The sequence below is a fragment of the Bos indicus genome, chromosome 7 (genome assembly GCF_029378745.1).
Source record: "Bos indicus isolate NIAB-ARS_2022 breed Sahiwal x Tharparkar chromosome 7, NIAB-ARS_B.indTharparkar_mat_pri_1.0, whole genome shotgun sequence".
NCBI classification, from domain to species: Eukaryota; Metazoa; Chordata; class Mammalia; order Artiodactyla; family Bovidae; genus Bos; species Bos indicus.
In genome coordinates, this window is record NC_091766.1 from 6,325,939 (window position 1) to 6,332,791 (window position 6,853).

Consider the following 6,853-nt stretch of genomic DNA (forward strand, 5'->3'; position numbering starts at 1 on the left):
GTGGGTTGCACTTAATGACCAGCTTCTACTGAACAGAATAAAGCAGAGGTAACAGTGTGTGCATGTGTAGAAGCTGGATTTGGAAAAGGCAGAGGAACCAGAGGTCAGATTTCCAACATCCGCTGGATCATAGAAAAAGCAAGAGAGTTCCAGAAAGACATCTACTTCTGCTTCATTGACCATGCTTAAAGCCTTTGACTGTTGGATCACAACAAGCTGTGGGAAATTCTTAAAGAGATGGGAATACCACCAGACCACCTGACCTGCCTCCTGAGAAATGTGCATGTAGGTCAAGAAGCAACAGTTAGAACTGGACATGGAACAGCAGACCAGCTCCAAATTGAGAAAGGAGTACATCAAGGCTGTATATTGTCACCCTGCTTATTTAACTTATATGCAGAGTACATCATGAGAAATGCTGGGTTGTATGAAGCACATGCTGGAATCAAGATTGCCGGGAGAAATATCAATAACCTGATATGCAGATGATACCACCCTTATGGCAGAAAGTGAAGAGGAACTAAAAAGCCTCTTGATGAAGGTGAAAGAGGAGAGTGAAAAAGTTGGCTTAAAGCTCAACATTCAGAAAACTAAGACCATGGCATCCGGTCCCATCACTTCATGCCAAAGAGATGGGGTAACAGTGGAAACAGTGACAGACTTTATTTTGGGGTCTCCCCCTCTTTCCTCCGCGCCACCACTGCTGCCACCGCGCCCCTCATGGGCCAAGCATGGGCTGTCAGCCGTCCTCACTGCAGGCGGGGCGGGGCGGTCCGGCCCCAGGTGATCGCCTTCCTGCCCCTTTCTTCACTTCGTTGGTTTCCGCTGCCTCTGCACGTCATCCCAAACGATCCCGGCTCCTTGTGCTAGCTTTAGCTTCCCTTGTGGCTCAGACAGTAGAGTCTGCCTGCAATGTGAGAGACCCAGGTTCGATCCCTGGGTGGGGAAGATCCCCTGGAGAAGGAAATGGCAACACAAGCCAGTATTCTTGCCTGGAAAATCCCAAGGATGGAGGAGCCTGTTGGGTTAGAGTCCATGGGGTCATAAAGAGTTGGACACGACTGAGTGGCTTCATTTTCACTTTGACAATCCCTGCAGAACGTAACCCCAGCTATGAAATTAAAAGACACTTGCTCCTTGGAAGAAAATCTGTGACAAATCTAGACAGTGTATTAAAAAGCAGAGATATTACTTTGCCGACAAAGGTGAAAGTGAAAGTGAAGTCGCTCAGTCGTGTCCGACTCTTTGCGACCGAATGGACTGTAGCCCACCAGGCTCCTCAGTCCATGGAATTTTCCAGGCAAGAGTACGGGAGTGGATTGCCGTTTCCTTCTCCAGGGCATCTTCCCAACCCAGGGATCGAACCTGGGTCTTCTGCACTGCTGCTGCTGCTGCAGCTGCTGCTGCTGCTAAGCCGCTTCAGTCATGTCCGACTTTGTGCAACCCCATAGACAGCAGCCCACCAGGCTCCCCCATCCCTGGGGTTCTCCAGGCAAGAACACTGGAGTGGGTTGCCATTTCTTTCTCCAATGCATGAAAGTGAAAAGGGAAAGTGAAGTCGCTCAGTCGTGCCTGACTCTTAGCGACCCCATTACTGCAGCCTACCAGGCTCCTCCGTCCATGGGATTTTCCAGGCAAGAGTACTGGAGTGGGTTGCCATTGCCTTCTCCTCCCGCACTGCAGGCAGACGCTTTACCATCTGAGCCACCAGGAAAGCCGACAAAGGTAAGTATAGTCAAAGCTATGGGTTTTCCAGTAGTCGTGTGTGGATATAAGAGTTGAACCATAAAGAACGCTGAGCGTGGAAGAATTGATGCTTTTGAACTGTGGTGTTGGAGAAGATTCTTATGAATCCCTTGGACTGCAAGGAGATCAAACCAGTCAACCCTAAAGGAAATCAATTCTGAATATTCATTGGAAGGACTGAAGCTGAAGTTGAAGCTCCAATACTTTGGCCACCTGATGCGAAGAACTGATTCATTTGAAAAGACCCTGATGCTGGGAACGATTGAAGGCGGGAGGAGAAGGGAGTGAGAGAGGACAAGATCATTGGACGGCATCACCAACTCAGTGGACATGAGTTTGAGCAAGCTCTGGGAGATGGCGAAGGACAGGGAAGCCTAGCGTCCTGCAGTCCATGGATTCACAAAGAGTTGGACACGACTGAGCGACTAAGACGCACACACACATACTCCAGTACCACTGAAGCCTTCCATGACTATAGCCCTGGCTGACATCTGATTGCAGCCTCCTTAGAGACCCCAAGCCTAAACTACCGAGCTCAACTCCCACATTTCTGCTCCTAAAACTGTGGATAACTAGTACTTGCTGTTTTAAGCTGTTGTGTTTTGGGGGATGTTAGTTACACAGCAGTGAATAACTAATCAACCAACTTGAAATGGACAGAGGCGGGATTTGAACCCAGGTAGTCTGGTTCCACTGCCCAACTTAAGTTGTAATAAGGAAAGTTAGAAACAGTGTATACATCCATCTTAAGAAACTGCGTAAATAAAGTATAAACCATTCACTTGATAGAATTCAATGCAGCCATGAAAATGAATGAACTAGATCTTCAAGGCTTTGTGCTGAGGTGTCCATGTTATATTATTATGCGACAAAAGCAAGATGCCAAAGGGTGCATGTTGGATGAGTCCCTTTTGGTCAAAATAGAAACTTTTTCTCCACATATGTTCATGCATCCATACTAAGTCACTTCAGTCATGTCTGACTCTTTGTGACCCCCATGGACTCTAGCCCACCAGGCTCCTCTGTCCATGGGACTCTCCAGGCAAGAATACTGGAGTGGGCTGCTCCCAACCCAGGAATTGAACCCAAGTCTCACTGGCGCCACCTGGGAAGCCTCACCTATGTTCATATGTGCATAATAAAAAGGCTGTTCATAGTGGTTACTTCCGGGAAGGCACGTTATGGATGAGAGGAAGTAAGTCTCGCTCTCCTTTTACTTCATACGCTTCTCTATACTTTGCATTTTTTAAAAAACCTCTTCCAAGTCCGGAGATTGAACCTTCATTTCCTACACTGCAGGCAGATTCTTTACCATCTAAGCCACCAGGTGTTGGGGTCCTTTAATGGACCGGAACTTGGTGGTCTGGAGTTGAAGATAAGAAAGTAAAGGAGAGAAAAGGCTGATATTCCTTGGTTTACACAGAAAGCCAATAAAGCCCCTGCACGGGGCTTGCTCTGTTCACGGAGGCCTCAGGTGCCTCCGTGAAGGCGCAGAGCACCTTCTCGAGAGGGTCTTAGAAGCCTGGACAGGAAAGTGAACTCAGAGGGCCTCTGCACTCCAGGGGATCAGCCTGAAAAAGAGAGAGAGGGTTAGAGAGAGAGAGAAAGACATGGGGACCAGAGCTCTGATGGAGCAAAGGTGTTTTAATCAACATGGTGTGGGCATATATACTGTCTTACAAAGTAGTTATTCTCAGCAAAGATAAAGATTAAAATTCCAGACTTACAAAACATAGGTGATCCATACTAAAGAGAGAGAGAGTTGTAAACAATCACTTTTACCGTATGGTTCACAAGAAGGAAGAGGGTACTTATCACTGTATAGAAATGCTAATGAAGGAAATGCCTGGATTCCTCAGTCCCTGGAGAGGCTTGCCTCTCCTCTTAATTCCTGAATATTCAGGAATTAATAAGGAGCAGACAATTCCTGACAGATCCAAAATAGCATACAGGAAGCCTGCTGTTAAAGGCTTCCTGACAATTCCCCCTATTTTATTATATTTGTAAAAAACGGTCTTGACCAAATGAGTTTGGTTAGTATTAACCAACCTTATAGAAAAGCGACAGTAAACAACAAATATAATTATCATGACAATCACCAAAGTTACAGTTCCAGATCTGATACTGTGGATAATACTTTGAAACCATCCTCGAGGGTCTAGTCCAGTTAATTTGTTCAGCTAAAGTTTCCAAATTAGGGGAAGAGAGCAGATTTTTAGGAAAAGTGTTAAAGATTTTCTTTTGCAGTAATTGTACATTCAGAGAGGTGTTATCATGTATATTTTGTAAATGAAATTTGATTTGTTCCCAGTTGTAGGCACTATGATTGAATTGAACAGGAATAACACAAAATTGAGTAGCTTAAAGAAATAGAAGGGTTAAGACAAGTGTATAGTTTGCAATTAATACAAGTTACAGAATGTAAAAGTCTTATTAAATTGTAAATTTTCTATGGCTATAACAAAAGGAAGTGAGACACAGGCCTGTATAAAATATGACTGATTATAGCGAAAGAAATAGTTACTATGACCACGACTGGTCCCTATGAAATGTCCAGTCCAAGTCCCAAGTTTTTCCGTGCTCTGGTGCATGCAGCAAATTTCCAAATGTCCCATTGTTCAGGCCCACTCTGTTTATCGAGGACGATCCTAGGACGAGGTGGGGCTAATCCACCGTCAAGCCACTCAAGAAGTCCTTTGTCATAGTAATGTTCCATCGTGGTGTCCGTGACCTTCCATTATCACACACAGTGTTGGTAATATCCTCTGAGCAGTCAGATAACCACATACCATGGGGTCCCCAATCAACAATTGTATGATTAGCCACAAACATTGATTTTTCTTGATTTGGTTTGACATTTGTCCCAACAAACGGGAGTATAAGTACAGTTTTTATAAGTAAACCCTTTGCATAATGTTCTTTGTTCTTTCCCTAACTCTTTCCCTAAAGTCTCAGTAGTATAAACATGGTTTACAGACAAAGAAAGGGTAGTAAATGATCCAAGCAATGTCTGAAAATCTTCTTTTGGAGGCAGGAGGAAAGCCCAAGTTTGTCGGCTGATGTTTACGCACAATTCTGCTGTGCCCATGCACAAGGGAAGGACTTCATAGCCTAAAGAAATGTTAATTAGTTTTCTTTCCTGCCCAGGGTGTGAGGGCCCTTTCCTGTACTAGGGAGAAGGCATATGTATAGAATCATTAGTTGAAACGATTGGTCCTCTCTCTGTCCATTCGACCACCAGTAATAGAGGGGGGTTGGGTATTAGTCCGAGCTTGAGCCGGGGGGAGGTACAGGCCAAAAGACTGAGCATTGCCAGGACAATGTATTCAGGACTCGGAGGCAATCCCTGTTGAGAGACCAAATTTTCAGCTCGATTAGTAAGGGTTTTTATTTGTCCCCAGGTGGGAAGATCATTGGGGTGATGCCCCCAAGGGCAGTGCTTTCTGGAGATCTTTAAAGCAGATATAGCCCGTATTGGAATTTCTTCTTCCAGGCGTTCTTGTTTCATCTCCATTTTGAACTCCGGGGGCCCCCTTGGGTCGAATCTTAAGAAGAGGTTAAAAACTTTAAAACAAATAAAGCTGTATTAACAATAGTTATAGGTTTAGGAAATATGTTGGAATCTAGTGAAGTCTGCTTTAGATAACGAAGACAGTAGTGTTCCCGTGTATTCCCCCTTTTTTAATTTCTTTATTTGTAACTTTAGTGTGTGATGTGTTTGTTTGACTATGTCTTGTGTCTGTGGATTATAAAGAATACTTGTAAATGGATAATAGGAAAAGATTGTAAAAATTGTTTAAAGTGTCTAGAAATATAGGAGAGGGGAGTATAAACAATTCTAGAGGTAAATCTAGTTTGATGTGAGTAAGAAATTGTTTTTGTAATTTATTTTGCACCAGAGTTCTTCTCGTGCCTCTTGAGAAAGTGAACAAGGGCTATTTAAATCAGGATCTCCTTTTAAAGTATTAAATAGGTTATTCAGTTGATGATTAGCAATGTCTAAAGAAGGTCTAATCCAATTAATATCACCTAAGAGCTTTTGAAAATCATTTAAGGTTGATAATTTATCAGTATGGATCTAAGTTAGTTGGGGAGTAATGCGTTGCCTATTAACAATGAACCCCAAGTAATGGTAAGGTGTAGAGGTTTGAATTTTTTCAGGGACAATGATTAGAGTTTTTAAAGCATAGTTGAGCTATATCAAACATGTGTTCAGTTTTTAAGATAGATGGAGCCGAAAACAATATACCATCCAAATAGTGAATAACAAGAAAGTTAGGAAACTGCTTTCTCACAGGCTCAAGGGCTTTGGCTACGTAGTACTGACACATGGTGGGAGAATTCATCATCCCTTGTGGCAGTACATTCCATTGGTACTGTTTATGAGGTCCAATATGATTAGGATAAGGGAGAGAGAAAGCGAATCTCTCTCGGTCTAAAGGGTGTAAAGGTATATTTAAAAAGCAATCTTGTAAATCAATAATAATAATATACCAATTTTGAGGAATAGTGGTAGGTGATGGGATTCTTGGTTGTAATGCACCCATAGGTTTCATAGATGCATTAACTTTTCTAAGGTCTGTTAGGAGACGCCATTTGTTAGATTTCTTTTTTATAACAAAAATAGGGGAGTTCCAAGGAGACCAAGATTCCTCAATATGCTTTAATTCTAGTTGTGTATCTATAAGTTCTTTAGCTGCCTGTAATTTCTCTTTTGTGAGGGGCCACTACTCTGTCCAAATAGGCTTGTCATATTTCCAGGTTATTTTAATAATTGTATTGTTTGTTAAATGAGCAGTGGTCCCCAGGAAAAATGTGGAATGTATATCTGAGTTTGTCATATCTTATATCTTTTAATTAAAATCATATATCTTACTTTTCCTTAGCAACTATGAAGTGTCTTGTATATTAGCATTTTATAGATTGGTGAATATATTTATTATATCATATTATAATATATATTTATTATATATATAAATATATGTTTATATTTATATATACATCAATATATTATACATTAGAATATATTAGAATATATTGTATATTGAAAGTGAAGAGGAACTTAAAAGCCTCTTGATGAAAGTGAAAGTAGAGAGTGAAAAAGTTG